Below are 17,735 nucleotides of genomic sequence, written 5' to 3'. Positions count from 1 at the left end.
GGAACTGGTTTTCTTGGAGTAAGGTAAAAACAGCAATTAAAACATAGGGCAGGAAGGAGGGATCACTGAGGGAACACGAGATAAAATAAAGATGTCTTCATCCACTGGCAGAAGGTGGCAACACAAGGGGACAGGTGAGCATCTCTGGAGTGTCTCTGAAGAAAGAGTTCCAGAGTTTTGGGGCCATAATCAAGAAGATCCTCTACCAGGTTGCCACCCACCTAATCTCAGAAGGCAGAGGGCCTTGGAAGATGGCCCTAGTGGTCAGGTAGTTTTGTTAGGGAGTAGTTGGTCCTTCAGATATTCTGGTCCTAATCCATATAGGGGAAGTGATGGTGAACCTTTTAGAGACCGAGTGCCCAGACTGCAACCCAAAACCCACTTATTTATCGTAAAGTGCCAACACGGCAATTTAACCTGAATACTGAGGTTTTAGTTTAGAAAAAACAACTCATACGTTAACATCTTTTGCCTTAAAAGAAAAACACAATAACAGAGCTTTCAATGAGACAAACAACTTTTTATTGAAAGGTAAAAGTTTGCATTTGGCATGCTTTTGAACAATTAATGTGATTTTTGCTGTTGTGTGCATGCTGATAATTTGTCTACCCTTGGCTCATACTTTGTAAGTTTTTTTTTTTAGATATTTTTATTGATTTTTAAAATTATCTGGGGATACAGGAAAGGAAAAGGGATAAGGGAAGTGTAAAGAAAATACGTTTGTTACCCCCTAACATAGTTTACTTAGTCATCATTTTTTAACATATTGTATTTAATACTTTGTAAGTTTGAGATTAACACACGCAGCATGCCAAGCAGATGCTCTACCACTGAGCCTTGGCCCTTCCCCAAAATTTCTTGAAGCCACATGAACACATAAAGCTGCCTTCTACTGAACCAGACCCTCGGTCCATCAAGGTCAGTATTGTCTACTCTGACCGGCAGCGGCTCTCCAGGGTCTCAGGCAAAGGTCTTTCCCATCACCTACTTGCCTGGTCCCTTTAACTGGAGATGCTGGGGATTCTGAGATACTGACAAATCTGGGCACACTATGTGGTCCCCCTTTCCAGAAATTTATCTCTCACAAACGCACCCTCCCCAAATCAGGCTTCATTTGAACCAGACTGGTTTTTAAGATCAGCCCTGGCGCATGGGCAGAAACGGTACAGGACGGGAGCGCCTCTGAGCTTGTGCAGAATCCCCCCGCCCCTTAAGACCCCAGGCCCGGTCATCCCCGCTTTGAGCAAGCCAAACGTCTGTCGTCGGGGGGGGGGAGGCGGCAGGAGGCGTGCATGGCTTGAGCCCCAGCATATTTCTTCCTCCCGCACGGGAAGGCGTCGCCGCCGGGCCTTGCCTCGGATCCGCCCCGACAGAGGCGCAAAGATCTGAGCAGGCGGGTTCGTCGGAGGGGGGCCAAGAGGGCCACTGGCGGCAACCCCCCCACCCCAAATCTCTGGGGGGGGGGTTGCATGCATTTGGTGCCTCTCCTCTTCTAGGCACCTGGGTTCAGCCAAGCCATTGGAATTTCCCAAGAATGAAGAAGAAAGGCATTGCTGAAAGGAAAGTGTAATCTCCCCCAGCACAGTGGCCTATTCTCAATAACAAAAGACTTTTCAACACTGGAGTCATCACCCAATATACTGACATACCCCAGAGGTTTATGCCCAGCCCAAGGACTTTTCTATTTCATTAACCATTTCCTGGCTCATCTTTTTTTACTCAGTCAAGAAGGGCACTTAAGTCATTAATTTGCCCTCCATCCTGTTTCAGGATGCCTCACCCAGGCTTTTGTGTCTACGCATATTTGGCACACTTCAACCTAGTTAAAGTATGTTAATCACGTTGCCTCACCCAGTAGCCTAATCAAGGTATTTCTCCCAATTTTTCTGACTGAAGTTTGATGGCAGTTAACTTTAAACCAGCCAGTGAGATTTAAACTTTTTATCTTGACCCAATCCAAAGTGGGAATGGTGAAACCCGCACCTACTCTGGGCAACTTCTGTCCTTAAAAGAAGGACCTCCAGACCCAGCAAATTGTTCCTCAGATCTCTGGTCCAGATCTCTGCTGCTCAGAATGCTGGTTTCCTTCTGAGAACCCCTGCTGCACTTCACAGGCTTTTTCTCCTTGCTTAGCAAGCTCTTCACTCTGCTCCTTGGACCTCAGCTGTGACTGCCCCTGGATCTCTTCAGACCTCTTCAGACCTCAAGCCCTGGATTTAAGGTTGGATGTCCCTTCCCTAAAAGATCCCAATTTCCTCCCTTCTACCTTTTATAAGTGCACCCTCTTGTTGGTATGTGATTGCTTAGGGAATCAGTTCTCGTGTGCTTAGTGTAGATTCTTTACATTTTTATTTATTTTTATTTTATTTTGTATAGTAGTTAAGAGTGTTGTAAGAGCATGGTGTAGTGGTTAAGAGCAATGGTTTGGAGTGTTGGACTCTAATCTGGAGAACTGGGTTTGATTCCTCATGTCCCCACATGAGTGAACTGGGTTGGTTTCCCCACTCCTACACATGAAGCCAGCTGTGTGACCTTAAACTAGTTACAGCTCTCTTTGAGGGCTCTCTCAGCCCCAGCTACCTCACAGGGTGTCTGTTGTGGGGAGGGGAAGGGAAGGTGAATTGGCATCAATGTACTTGCTTCTGAGAGCACGCTCCTGTTTAACTTTATTGTTCAGTCTATGGTTGGAGAAAAACTGATGAAACACAAAGTCTGCATGGGTGTGTTTCATGTTGACATTGAAGAGCATGGGGACAAGATAGAGCCTTGTGGGACGCCATAAGTCAAAGGCCAAGGGACTGAGCAGAAGTCCTTACCACTGTTTTCTGAGGTGTCGGAAGACTAGAACAACAGCAAAATGATGCCTCTCAGCCCAGAAAGGTAGTCCAGAAGGATACCAAAATCAATGGTATCAAAAGCTGGTTTATTCCTCCAATACTTCCACATTACCTCCCATGCTGTTTATGATGGTTCCCTGACCTGCAGAAGCAAAGTTGATGGGTGAGGGGGTTCAGTGACAGGAGGAGGCAAGAAAAGTCTATTCTGTGAGTTCTAGTTTTCTCACAGAATTCTGGATCCAACTCATTGTCTATACCCAGGCTAAATTATAAAAAGCATATAAAATATATTAAATTCTGATTGGGTTTTCAGCAAGGATAGATGCAAAGTGCTTTTTGCTACATTTTATAAATTTGAACTGAGTGGGGGGAAAGGATTAGAAAACATCTGTTGCTGCTGCTAAAGATTCTTTAAAAAAAAATGGTCTGATTTTATTTTATTTTATTTCCATTGGACCATAATGACATATAAGGGTTTGGTGCTAATGCATGGCATCATGTTGTAAAATATAAATTATGCTTTAACATAAATAGTATTAAAAAAATCTGCAGCAGGTACACATTCGACATGGTTGCCTAGGCATATCTCCAGAATTAGTTTCATAGCCTGCAGCACAAAATGGGCACAAATTTAACTCTGTGATTGGCATAAAAAGACAACTTCCCCTCCTAATTCTATAAACTTCAGATAGAGAGATCATGTATTCCTGTACACTCATAGAATTCAAAGGTCTCCTATTTATATCAGCAGGGCAATAGGCTTCTAAAAAGCCAAATGTAATAAATTACATGGGCAAGCCAATTATGATAGCTCCAGATGGTATCATTTACCAAAATTACGCTGAAATGTTTTTTTCCAAAACATTGACACTTATAAACTGCAGGTGGGGGGGGGGGGGAAGAGATTGGCAGCATGTTAAATTCAGGCCTAATGTTAATGGTCAGTATGGTTCAGTATCTGCTGACACCGATAGACCAATAGGGGTTCTTCTGTGACCAGAGATTATGGGGCCAAAAGAAGTGCAAGAGATCCTTTCTCTTTTCCCTTTCCTACCACCAGATGCTTCTCCATTGGGAGACCACAGATGCCTCTGTAATAACGTTCTTCCATTTCTCAGTGTCAGAGCAGTTTGCCAATGTCTTGAGCACTTTTTAGGTCTACCAAAAATGTTTGGTACGGCTGGGGCTAACAATAATATCAAAGGATCATGTGTCACTCATTTCACTGCCGCTAGATGTTCCCGACACTAGGAAATAAGAAATCATGCCAGAACACCATGACGATGTAGGGACATCTGGAACACTCCAATGTTTTATGATTGAAAGGATGCTGTTGACAATTGAATGTGTCTTTTACTCCAAACAGTACCTATCTTATTGCTTCAAAGAAGATCTGTGCTGGTGGGGCCAGAAGAAGCAGGAGGAAGACACTTTCCATTTGTTCTTTTTCTCCACTTGCTCTTGTTTCCTCAACTTCAGCACCTTTTCCTAAAATAGAAGGTACAGGGATGTACCTTTGATGGGTATGGTGGGAGTAAGTAGCTTTAGAAAAGTGACTGTACTTACGGTAGCATGACATGGAATAGTATAGGATAGCTCAATCTCATCAGATCACCCCCAAGGAAAGCTTTGCAGCAGAAGGCAATGGCAAACCACCTTTGCTTATTCATTTGCCTTGAAAACTATATGGGGTTGCCTGTGACTTGATGGCACTTTACACAACACATGGTAGCATATTTATTTGCTAAAGCAACAAGTGACATCTCTGTTCCATAGCCTGGCTTGAAGCCAGACTGAAAAGGGTCCAAAGAACCTGAGATACCCAAGTTATTAATTTTACCCTGATATTTTATTGGAGACTGTTTTTATACTTTGATTTTAAATAACAACATTAAATTAATAACATTAACATAACTTTTAAATATGATTTTCAGTATTAAAGCTCTTCGTGTGTGTTTAATCACCGTAATCCCAACAAAAACAATAAAGTACGTCAGTATTACTATTGCTGTATTAAGATGGTAGCAAGGCTCAGACGGAGTGGTTTCTATAAGTCCACCTAGATCATTTATGCATGGTCGCTTTAACCTCCTTTATTCCCCGTTTCAGCCAGGATCAAAGTAACCCGGGTTGGGGGAAACTGTATGCATTTGGCTGGAATGATCAGGGATGAAACTGTGTGCTAATGGAGGCATGAATACAGAACAGCAGTCTCCCAAGTTCAAATCAAGTCCCACCCCTTTAAATGCTGCTCTGTAATTGGCTGACTTTGCAGTACTCACCCTGAGAGAAGATTTCCTTCCCCCCAGATCCAACTGCCACATAAAAAAGCATTTTAAGAACAAAACAAAAAACAAAAAAATGGAGCAATCTGAAAGAAGGGGGGGAGTAATCCAAGCCTCATTTTAAAAAAGCCTTTCTTTTGCTCAAAAAGAGCTCTGAGGTAGCAGGAAGCACTTGAATCCCTGCCTCTTTACGCACTGCTTCATGATTGGCTGTGAGAGAAGCCAATCTTCTGTGCTTCCCCTGTTTGGCTATCTGCATGCTGCCTTGAAGAGGGGTTTGGGAAAGGGTGGGGCGAAGCTCAACTTGAGTACAGAGTATGCATGCTCTGTGACTCCGGAATGAGCCAGGATGAACAGTTTAATTCGGGCCAGAAGAAGAACGGGAAAAGCCGGGTTGGTTTTGCGTTGAAACAGCATTGAGCTTCCAAGGAATGAGGTAATGTGCTTACTGAAAAATTTGATCCTGGCTGAAACAGGGAATAAAGGAGGGTAAAGCGACCATTCATAAATGACCCTAGTGAGTTTGCAGCTGACATGAAATTTGAATTGGTGGCCCATTGTATACTTATCATTCTCTTACACTATGTGGTCAAGAAGGAGGGGGATGGAGTAGAAGTGTTTTGAATAAAGAGTAACTGAGCACCTCCCACATACACACACAAGTAAAAATCTAATCTTGCAAACATATTTTGCAGGACTGCAACACATGCTGTTCAGGGGGGGGAGGCTGAGGAGGCCCTGCTAATTGGCTAGCAGCAGTTGCATAAGATCTGGTTTCTCACATACTACAGGTACTTACTTGCGCCTCTGGTTTCTCCTAGGCTTCAAGTCCTTGAACCTAAGGTCAAGAATTAAAGGGCTATTGTCTTTCATCTCTGAAATGTAAGGTTGTAGTCCAGGAAAATCATCAGTTTCAAGGAAAATCTATTAGCAGAGAAAGAGAGAACTGTGTGTTAGGAAGCCCTTCCATCCTCTCCTGGTTGTTCATTTGTTTTATTTTTTTCTATTGTATTTCATTTTCTTTTGTATTGTAAACTGCTTTAGGTCCCCAAGAATAGTGGGATAAAAATAAATAAATAAATATTTTGTCTATCATATTAAGACACTACATTCAAGTACCTTCCACTGTTAATTAGAACTCCATTCACAACTTTGAACCAGATTTGTGACAAAGCATGAGAACCAAGTAGCTGCAATTCCCACCAGCTTTGTTGACTTTTCTCCCACTAATCCTTGACTCAATAACAGAAATGATTACTGGGGGGGGGCATAATTCAGAACTCGTCTCCTGAAATATGTGTTATATCAAGTTTATATAAGTAATGTGCACCCTGATCATATCCGTGTTTACTCTAAAGTAAATCATGCTATGTTGGATGGGGCTTGTTTCTAAGTGAATATGCCTAGAATTGCAGCTTTTGTTTCTCATACTGCTCACAAATATTTCTCTTCAAATCACATAGGGGCTGAAAGTTAAGCCATACATGTGCCACACCTCCTGAGGATATGCTATGGCAAATGATCAAACATTTACTTTGATGTTGTATTGATACAATGCTGAATGAGAAGATTACTAAGACATGACTTTTTTAGGTACATCATGGTGCAGAGGATCAGGTTGTTGTCCATATTACCCCTAGAATTCTGACACGGCTTCATTTATGTGATTTTACTGACAGCTTTCTTTTTCACACCATAGTATATGAGATCACTGCCACCCCTAGTATGCTTTGTTTATCAGCTGCTTTTTAATTTTTCTTTCCATCTGCATACCTCTGTCTTATCATATGATCTACCAGATGCTAGCTGCAGTGGCTTAACAATTAGAAGAACTTCCATCTGGTCTAGGTGTTTCTAGGTGTTGGTCGTTGTGTGTGTATGCATGCATGATGGAATTATAATTTATGCATTCTGTTGGCAAGGAAGACATATGAATCCCCCAAAAATCTTCTGGAACTTTGCCACGTATACATCTCTTCTCTGCTGTGCATAAGAGATCCTGCTCTCAAGGTAGAGGGACCAAATTTGCAACATAGCTGCAGGTGAGCAGAGAGTGTGTGGGGAGTTCTGATTTCTATTCTCTGTTCAACCATGAACTAATTGAATAGCCTGAGATAAGGGTATATTGTATATATTATAAAGAATGAACCCATGTATATTATAATATATAAAACTGGAATAAAAGTGGCCAGCCTTACAGACTGATAATCTCTTTACCTCAACCTTCCTCCACTAATATGTAAACTGCAATGGAGAAAATGTGCTCAGATATTTCTCAATCCATTTCCTCTCTGAGAAACATTATGAAAGAGAGCCAGCAAGCCTAATTCACAAATAATAGTCAAAACACAATTCTATACGCCCAAGACAGTATGGATAGGATTGTAGATTTAGATCTTGGAGGTCAGTTCAAACTAAATTTCAGCATTTGTATTTCAAGGGGTCCAGTAAACTTGGTGGTGGGAAGGCTCATTAGGTGCAACTGCTCATGGGCTGGTCTTTCGATCTTACCACCTTGCCATGTCTAGCATCAGCTGGCAAGCAGAAGTGGTGGTAGAGAAGTAGATGAAGGGGGATGCCGATGAGCAGAGGCAGCACATGAGTCTGAAAGGCATTGGGGAGATGCAAGTGGTGCTGGTGAGTGGCATGGTGAGTCTACAGGGGACTAGTAAGCATAAGGGCAAATAGCAAGTGGAAGACTGGTGAGTCTGGAGGGGACTAGGGAGGTGTGTGGGGCTACTGGTGAGCAGTGGCAGTGTGGTGGGCTTGTGGGAGATGGTGGACAGAGATCAGCTCCCTGGTGAAAACTGGCAGCCATGGAATGATCCAAAGTGGTGCCAGTTCAAGCACCCCTAATTTCACACATCTCTGCCATAGTTTCCATCAATAAAATGGCAATAATAGCCCACAGACCTATAATGAAGAATGAGATAAGTTGCTGTTTCATATCTTTAATCATAGGGATGCAGTGTCATTTAAATGAAAACATGATGAGGTGATCAAATTACACATTGGGATTGCCATTGCTAGTGTCTCTGAAGTGCTTGGAATCTATATAGGAAATATACATCACACAATATTGAAAACTGCAGAATATGGGGATCAAAACAAAACCAGAAATCACTGAAAATTACTGAAATTAGCAATAAATTGAAAAACTGCCTGATTTGCAAACTGAAATATCTTATAAAAATATAACAACATATATCACAAAGATAACTACGGTATTGTGCCACTTTAGTTTTAAGTTGAAGTTGACTTATACTGAATCAGACCATTGGTCCATTAAGGTAAATATTATCAACCCAGACTAGAAGTGGCTCTTCAAGGTCTCAGGTAGAGGTCTTTCACATCACCTACTGCCTGGAGGTGCCAGGAATTGAACCTGGGACCTTCTGCATACAAAACAGTGGCTCTTCCACTGAACCATAGCCCCTCTTACATTGCTTTTTACTGTTATGGTACATTCTTCTTTTCCATGATTTTTTTTCTGAACTAAATAAGTAAGGAAAGGTTCTGTGTACTAAGGACCAGCTGGGAAGCCCAGCTCATTCATCAGACCATCAGAGGGAGGGCACAGAGAAAACCTCCATTGTGTCAGGAAGAAGCTCAGTCAAAAGGTCCTTCCCAAAAAGCCAATTGTAGTTATATAAATACATAATAACGGCATTTATACAACAACCAGATAATATTAATGATGAAGCCTATGAAATAAAGTTCATCTGTGTAATCTTCATGGGAAAAATTGAGAAACTACATAATGCAAGTAGCTATATCAGAAACAAACACCTTCCTTCTTGCAATGCCAAGTGTTCATATTCTCTCATATTGTACTGAGCTCCAGCGAAGAGTTTCTGATCTGGTGACCCATTTGACAGCCTTCCTCACGAGCTTCTTAAATTTAATATTTCCCACAGTTCAGCAGACTACTTAATAAAAAAACAAGGTAGATGGCTAAAGTACACCATAACGCTTTGCTGCTCTTCAAAAATTATGAACTATACTTCTATCAACAGAGTTATAAAAACAGAGTTATTTATTCACTATAGTAAATCCTGAATGTAGAAAACCCCACTCATAATATAATTTTTCATAAAAACTTGTGATAAAATATTCCAGTTAATATGATCACACCATCTGAAAACACTTTTTATAATTTTTTTCAAAGACGCTCACACTGAAGAATTATGATTGACTGTTATCAGAATTCCTGCTCAAGGCTTATGCGTTACACTATCAGAGTAAGACACACAGGGACATTGAAGGGCTATGACTCAATAAAAAAGCTTGTTTTCCTTTTAACAATGTACCTTTTCAGTGGGAGGTATCACCAGTAGAGGTTTCCACCTTTTGGGGGATATTTTTTCAGGTTCTGATTTTCTGGACCTGAAAATTTTCAAAAAAAGCTGAATATCGATACTAGTAAAGGCTTGGGGGCGGGGGGGTTCAGATGTCCAAAAATTTTATTCTCTGTGGGAAAGTTTGGGGAGCTCTGAGGGGCTGTTTTGCAAGGTAGAAGGGCCAAATTTGCAACAGCTGCAGGTGACTCTCCTTAGAAGAGCCCCCAGGTTTGGTGAATTTTGGTTCAGGAGGTCCAATTTGATGAGACCCCAAATGGGGTGCCCCCATCTTCCATTGAAAACAATTGAAAACTCCATTGGGATCAGGCCCTTGCAGGATTTTTTTTAAATTGTTCCCATTAGGCTCTAAAATGGAAGCAGCATCCACTGGTTGGATCCAGGAACACTGTCATTTCCAGTTGTGCCTTGAGATTCCCTTTTACAAATAATTTTCAGAATTGTTATCTTCCATTGCAGATGGGGAGCTGAGAGATGGTAGCTTGCTTAAGGCTATCTACCGAGTTGATGGCAAAGAGGAGTTCTGAACTAAGGACTTCTGGTTCAGAATTCAGATTAGACAGGATAAGGCAGATGAGTGTATCAATTCACATTGCTGCCCCATTCACATATAAAGCATGGTGTGAGCTCTAAATTTGACATTAAATGTTTATAGCCAGTGTGGTGTAGTGATCAGGAGTGGTTTGATTTGGATTTGATTCCCCACAACTCCACATGAGCGGCAGACTCTAATCTGGTGAACTAGGTTGGTTTCCTCACTCCTACACATGAAGCCAGCTGGGTAACCTTGGGCTAGTCACAGTTCTCTGAACTCTCTCAGCCCCACATACCTTTCTGTGGTGAGCAAGAACATGGAGATCACTGAAGCAGGAGTTGTATGCTAATAACCAAGAAGATTTATTTATTACAGGTTAGTTTTAAAGAACAGATTGGCAGCACAGGTCTCCAGTCGGTCAAAGGAGACACCTGGCTGTGGCACATAAATTTAAGCTAGTTATGGCTTTAGAGTGTGCTTTGAATTTTCTTGAATGCTTGCAGGTATAAACAGGCTTTCACTGACCAGTAGGGCTGTCGATTCGGTTCGTCCCAAACCAAAAAACAGCCGAATTTCTCCCAATTTGGGGGTTTTCAGTTCGGATGGAACCGAATTCAAAAAAAGGCGGGAAAACAACGAGCCGAATTTGGCAAGTTTGGGGTGATCGCCGAATAAATTTAGCAAATTCAGGGGCTCCGAATCAGCAGCATAACCATCAGTTAGTAAGCAGCATTCTCCCGTGGCCAATCGGTAGCCAAGCTGGGTCTTCTTCTGGCCAATCAGTCACAGTTGAGTGTGTAAGTCCAGCTGCTGTGCAGTCCGGGGAGAGAAAGAGAGAGTGTCTGTTTGTGTGTGAGAGAGATCCCCATGGGGGGGGGGGTGCGTGTGCACATTCATGGTTTTCCATGGCTCCGGGGGGGGTCATTTTTGAAAGTAGAGCTCCCAAAATTTCAGTGTACCTTCAGGGGACCCTTCTTGCAAGAACCCCCAAGTTTGGTGATGATTGGGGAAGGGGGTCCCGAGAAATGGGGCCCAGAAGGGGTCCCCCTCAAAATTGCCCATTTGAATAAAGTGAATAAGAACACATTCACGCCTTTCCATGGCTCCAGGGGGGCATTTTGGGAGGTAGACGTCCCAAAATTTCAGTGTAGCTTGAGGGGACCCTTCTTCCATGAACCCCCAAGTTTGGTGATGATTGGGGCAGGGGGTCCTGAGTTATGTGCCCCCCATCCAACCACTGCGATCCTGTGCATCTAGAGAGTGGCAAATCCAAGGCAAAACCACCTGTGCATAAATGGAATCATATTGGATTACTCCTGAGAAGACATCCACAGTAAGACCTATTTTGGGGCTTTTCTCTATATTTTTTTTCCTGTGTGGGGGGGAGCAGAGTCTGTGTGTGTGAGGGGGAAAGCAGTTTCTGTGGGGGGGAAGCCAAAGGGGGCTTTCGCCCATTCTGCTGAGGGGTGTATGCCCGCTTGCCTCTGCGGGAGTGTGTGTGCATGTCTATTGTTTTGGGTGCGGTGGAACACAGACAGGATGATGGTGCTGCAGTCGTCTTGTTTGTGGCTTCCTAAAGGCACCTGGTTGGCCACTGTGTGAGCAGACTGCTGGACTTGATGGGCCTTGGTCTGATCCAGCAGGGCCTTTCTTATGTTCTTATGTTCTTATGTGTGTTCTGCTTTTAAAGTTTTAAAGTGTAAAGTTGAGTCTGTGCGGCAGCTAGCAAGTCTCTCTTCGCTCTCTACCTTCAAAAATGCCCCCCCCCCGAGCCATGGAAAGGCGCAAATGTGTTTTTAATGGCTTTATTCGGCCGAATTTCTTCCCGAACTCCGAAGTTAGTGCCGAATTCCCTGAATCCAAATTGGGGGAGTTCAGACTTCAGCATTTCCCGAATCAAAATGGGCCAAATTTTGCCTTATCTGAATTTTACCGAATTGTTTTTTTCAACAGCCCTACTGACCAGCCACTAGGTTGGATCCTTTCACTCACACAGGATTCCGCCTACACCAGCCTGCCCTTTCCCAAGAGGCAGACAAAATGGTACAAGGGCTGCTCATCACCAGAGAGATCATCACCAGAGACAACCAGGTCATCTATCCTCTCCCAGAGGTAGGGCTAAATCACTCTGCCAAGCTACCACATATGTGGAGGAAAATTAAACACTGTTTAACTGGCCAGTACATTTCTTCCTTGCAGAGCAGGCATATGAACACATGGTAGTACATTTTTTCTTTATCCTTTCCCCTCATTAGGATACTAACAGGTGGGGAACAGAGTCCTAGTTTTAAACAGAAGGACACACAAACCCTACACTGGTTTCATCCATTTTAGTTTGTTTCTTCCAGCCTTAATTTACTTCTTGCTATCAATCTAGAAGCTTACTTGGAGAAAATTAAATGCTTTGAACAATGGACTGGAGTACAGTGAAGTATGACCCGAGGAGGTGCCAACCATCTCTCTGCGTACATGCTTCATTTTAAATGTAAAACAGTATATACCCACCCCACAACCTGGGTGTTTGGGACTGGATTTTGATCAGCTATATTCCAAATGTACATCCCTATCACCCACTGCAAAGTTAATGATTCACATCCAAGACATATCTGCAGGTTTTAAATGGTTATTCTGAACTGGAAGTTATTTTCTCCAGATAATTTATTTGAAACCTGACAATGGGACACAGCCTCACTTTGATTAGAACAGTCATTCCCTGACTTATTTGAAATCTGAAAGACTTTTGCAGTTTAACACACAAAGTTGTTTGATACAGTTTGTCCTGTGAAATTCAATTTGTAGTAATCTCGCCAAGATTATCAGAGCTCAGGCCTTGTAACTTTGCTTTCCAGAATGTGAAGGATAATTCATTTTAGGGTTACACTTCTTTTTCCTCTTCTGCAACCAGCAGCTTTTAGTACCTTTGGGATTATATTTGATTTGTGGGGTACTTGAAGTAGCTACATGCCAAGGGATAACAACAGTGTACTCTCTTGCTGACACCAGATACCTATAACAACTAGTTCCCCAACTTGCTCCTAACATGTGGCAGCTATTGAGAAAATACAGCTAATGGCTTTGATTTTTGTTTGCAGTTCACAAAATGGGATGGTTCATAGTTTGCAATCTGCAGTTCGCAGAAAACGTATTTGCTTCACATTTCAGGTGGAAAGTAAAAATAGAACAATTACACAATCACTCCATGAGAATCTGCTCTTCTACAAACTGTATCCCAGGGATGGGGAACCTTTTTTCCACCAAGGGCCATTTGGATATTTATAACATCATTCGTGGGCCATACAAAATTATCAATTTAAAAATTAGCCGACCAAGTCCCAAGCAGGCAGCTGCCCCAGATGACCCCCCCAGAGCAAGCAAGCAGGCAGGCATCCAACCGGTGGCGCACTCTGTGGGAGGGGGCAAATCGCCAGTCTTAGATCCTTCTGAGCCAGAGATCTGCCAGGACTCACGAAAGGCCAGACCAAATGATTCCGCGGGCCTTAAACGGCCCCCGGGCCTGACGTTCCCCACCCCTGCTGTATCCCCTTCTGTTTGCATACGAATCATCTTGTTTGTGCAAACTGCAAATATAAACAATCTAAGTATGTTCTCCAAACACAAAATTCATATGCATGTATGAGATGAGGGACACTAGAAGGCAAATTAAATGAATGTTGTGAGACAATAGGAATATAAAACATGTATCCCTTGAACAATGCTAAAATTTCTGTTTACGATTAAAAAGCACCCAGAACTCATCACCAGAGAGATGAGGGGAAAGTTAAACCATGTTCTTTCCCAAGAGAAAATTCCCCTCAGTGGTGCTCTCAAATTTTACTCAATCACAGGCAAGTGTTTCCTAAAAATAATGTCATTCCATCATTTCCTAGTGTTCTAGGGCAATTATTTCAGGTTATATTTTATTGTGAGTTAAGTGAAAGCTAAGGTCCTTGGTGTTAATGGTTGCTTATTTTTCCCCTTCATTCAAATACATACCACACTGCGTTTGACTAAATTTTAATTATTGCATGTGGGTCTTAAATCGATATTTCATAGGCCATTTGGATTCTTTCTAAAACCACCTCTGCTTAATTATATGAAGAGGTAGGAAACTGATTGAACACTAGTTTAGCCTTCACTGTGGATATATTTAAAAACTTGATAATGTATTTCAAAACACTATGCCACTATAAATATTGGCACCTATTGTGCAATGAGCACATTTTGTTATATGTTAATGAATTCTAGATGTGTGTGTTCATTTGTTTTGTCTCAAACACTTGAACAGATTTTAACAGCTTTCAAATCACCCTGTACATCTGCCCTTTACCATCACCCCCAAATAAATTTTCCTAGCACTCAACAGAGTCGACAAATTCTCCATAGGAATGGTAGCAATGAAGGAAGATGTTTCAATTTATAGTTAAAAATAACGATTAAGATAAAGAGTTCAATTTCTCCTCTGTTCTGCTGCTCTGAACCCTGAAAGCTATAACTTTGATTTAAAGAGGTGGGCAAATTGCAAATGATAACACATCCATTCATAACACAATACAGCTTGATTTTGCATAACAGTTTCTGGCAGGGGAGCAAAATCCATCAGCATATCCATCTCAACACAAGGGAATGGAAAGCAGTTGCTAAGTTAATAACACATTTCTAAAAAACTTATTATTCAAAATATACATGTACATATAGTAAGTGTGGACGTATATGCATAACTCCAACAAAGGCCACTGCTAATTGAATGATCCTGAAAGCTTGGAAAGCTTGTGCCTCCATATGAATATTGTTAGAAAACATCTAGATTTAGCATCTATGGAAGAAGTCACATATATATAAAGAAATATCTTAGATTTTTATGCATCTATTTATTTATTTACTTTATTTATATCCTGCCTTTCCCCCCAATGGGAACCCAAAGCAGCTTACATCATACTCCTCTCCTCCATTTTATCCTGACAACAACCCTATGAGAGTGTATAATGGCCCAAAGTCACCCAGCACTCTTCCATGGTGGAGTGGGGATTTGAACCTGGGTTTACCCAGATCCTAGTCTGACACTTTAACCACTAAACCTCACTGAGATATGGAATGCTTTTTAAGAATGCTTTGATTGAAATGATAATTTCCTTTAACTGTTATAAAAAGAAAAAACCCTTTGGGGTTTCAACCATCCACCCAATTCTCATAAGTGTCGTGCTAAGCAGAGTTACACCTTTCTAAACCCATTGACTTCAATGGATGTAGAAATGTATAACTTTGCTTAGGACGGTACTATTATACTATGGTCATTTATGCTTGGTCTTATTTATGCTTGGTCTTATTTTGTGTTCTGCATGATTTTTTCACCCTTCAGGGGTAACCCCATGGCTGTCATGCTTTCTCCCTACGGTTTTAAAAACTTGTTTTATCACGAATGTAAAAGTTGCCCAGAGCAAAGCAGATCTTGGCAAAAATCATGAATAGTTACATCTTCATTTTTCTCTTAACACACCCCCAAATGCCCCCACTCCTCCCCACTTGTTTCCCCTCCCACTCCTCCTCCAGCTGGCCTCCTCCTCTCGAATCCCCTGATCTCAATTTTTTTCTGCAGTGGGACTATTGCAAACTTGAGTTCCCACTCCAGTTGGTCCCACCCATCAGCCCCCCATCCTTATTTTGTATTTCTTAATGTGGTTATCGATGCAGCAATAACATTTCACAACTGACCTGATCAGCGCCCTTTGCATACCAGCACAATCCACCTAACAGATAGGGGCAGCCAAGGAAAGGACATGGGATCTTCCAATAACAATGCAATAGTATTTGAATTGCAGAAATCTGAACAGGACTGAAATAAAGTATAGACATTAATATCCCATGTTAAATTATGTATAAATTATTTAATTGAAACATTTCTATGATGCCTTTCCATCCAAATGGGTTCCCCAAGGTGGCAAGCATCAAAATGTTAAAACATTTTAACATTAAAACTGCTTTTAAAATAATATATAAAATAATTCAATAAAAACACACAATTGCATAGTAAGATCATAGTAGCAACAGGCAGCATATACTATACATAGTGGTATAGTCCACAGTCCCTATTCTTTTGCCATAGTATCTTTCTGGACCATTTCACTAAACCATGGCCCTGTTTCCTGTGTAAAAAAAAGTCCTAAATAATTCAGTTTTGCATAGTTTGTGGAAAACCAGGAGAGTGGAAGCCTTCATGACCTCCTCAGGCAGGCCATCCCATAAAGTGGGGGCCACAACAGAGAATGAATGTATAGGCAGTTGTTGATTTTGCCCATTTTCAGGAAACGCACCTATAGAAGGCCCTTCTCAGATGAGCAAAGCTGTCAAGGCAGAGCATAAGGGGAGAGGTGGTCTTGCACATATGAAGGACCAATGCCATGAAGGGTTTTTTTGTGTGTGTGTGAAAGCCAATACCTTGAATTGAGCCTGGTAACTGATGGGCAGCCAATGGAGTAGCCACAGAATTGGATTAATATGCATGCTCTGCCTAGGTCCTGAGAATGAACAACCAGTTACATTTTGCACCAACTGGAATCTCCAAGTTGACTTTGAGAGGAGACATGTGGCACAGTACCCTACTCTTGATGCTACCATGCTACACACTACAAAAACAATCCAAAGCTGGTCTATGCAGAAGATAAATCCCATTTATTCAGTTGGGTTTACTCCCAGGGAAGTGTTCTTAGGATTTCGGCTTGCATGAATAAATTACATGTTGTAGCTTGCTTCTGCTTTTGCACAGTTGAAGAACTAACTTTCTCAAATACTAGAGAATCCCCCAGGATCATGTTCAGGTCATTAAAGAAACCTACTTACTGAGCACAGAATCACTCATGGTTCACCATTTCTTTGCACCTGTTGGGTGCATTGTTTTAATGACCTCCAGTGGATACATAGCCTGAGGGAATGAGCATGCCCAAATTTGTTCCCATCAGGAGAGTTTGGCAGACTTTATTTTTAATTCTCACTGGATGTTGTATGCCAGCAGTACTGTGACAAAAAGGCCTGAAAAGTTTGAAAAGGAAGATGTTTGTTAACATGTGCTCATACAAATTTATCTGGAAATCCAGGCAACAGTTAATGAACATCAGTTGATGCTGCTATAAGGAATATTGAGTCTCTAACTACAATTTATCTCGAAATGCCTCTCTTGGAAGCAATGGTGACAGGCACAATAGTGTGGGGGGCAGCTGAAACAAAGGATAATATGAACACATGTTCAGTCATTCTTTTTTCATAATCAGACATGTCTGAGCTGTTCTGAAACAGATGAATAGTGCATCAAACATTCAACACTGGTTATTGCAGCTCTCAAACTGTGCACCAAACCAGCTGGTGATCAATCATTCTTGGTTAGGCTGCAGAAAGCAACAGGCCCAAGATCAGGATGCTTTATGGCCAATAAGTGATTTGAATCTCCTGAATTCTAATCCAACACTAGCTCTCTTCACATAAATTACAGTGAATGCATGTATAAGCTGTGAGCAGTGTGCACATGATTTTTCTTTATAATTGCATTCAGTAATTTTCATGTTACATTCAATTCATGTACAGCTGTTTATCCAGGTACTGGTCCCCGGTTTCATTTGTCAAATGAACGTGCATTGGCTCTTCCTTATCAACAGGTGTATGCATGTAGATGTAAGATGTATGTGTGCTCACTGTAACTTGTGAACAGGGCTACTCTAACCACTGTACTAAA

This window comes from Euleptes europaea, chromosome 4, assembly GCF_029931775.1.
Source record: "Euleptes europaea isolate rEulEur1 chromosome 4, rEulEur1.hap1, whole genome shotgun sequence".
Taxonomy (NCBI): Eukaryota; Metazoa; Chordata; class Lepidosauria; order Squamata; family Sphaerodactylidae; genus Euleptes; species Euleptes europaea.
The sequence above is the reverse complement of the archived record's forward strand: the minus strand, read 5'-3'. Positions refer to the sequence as shown.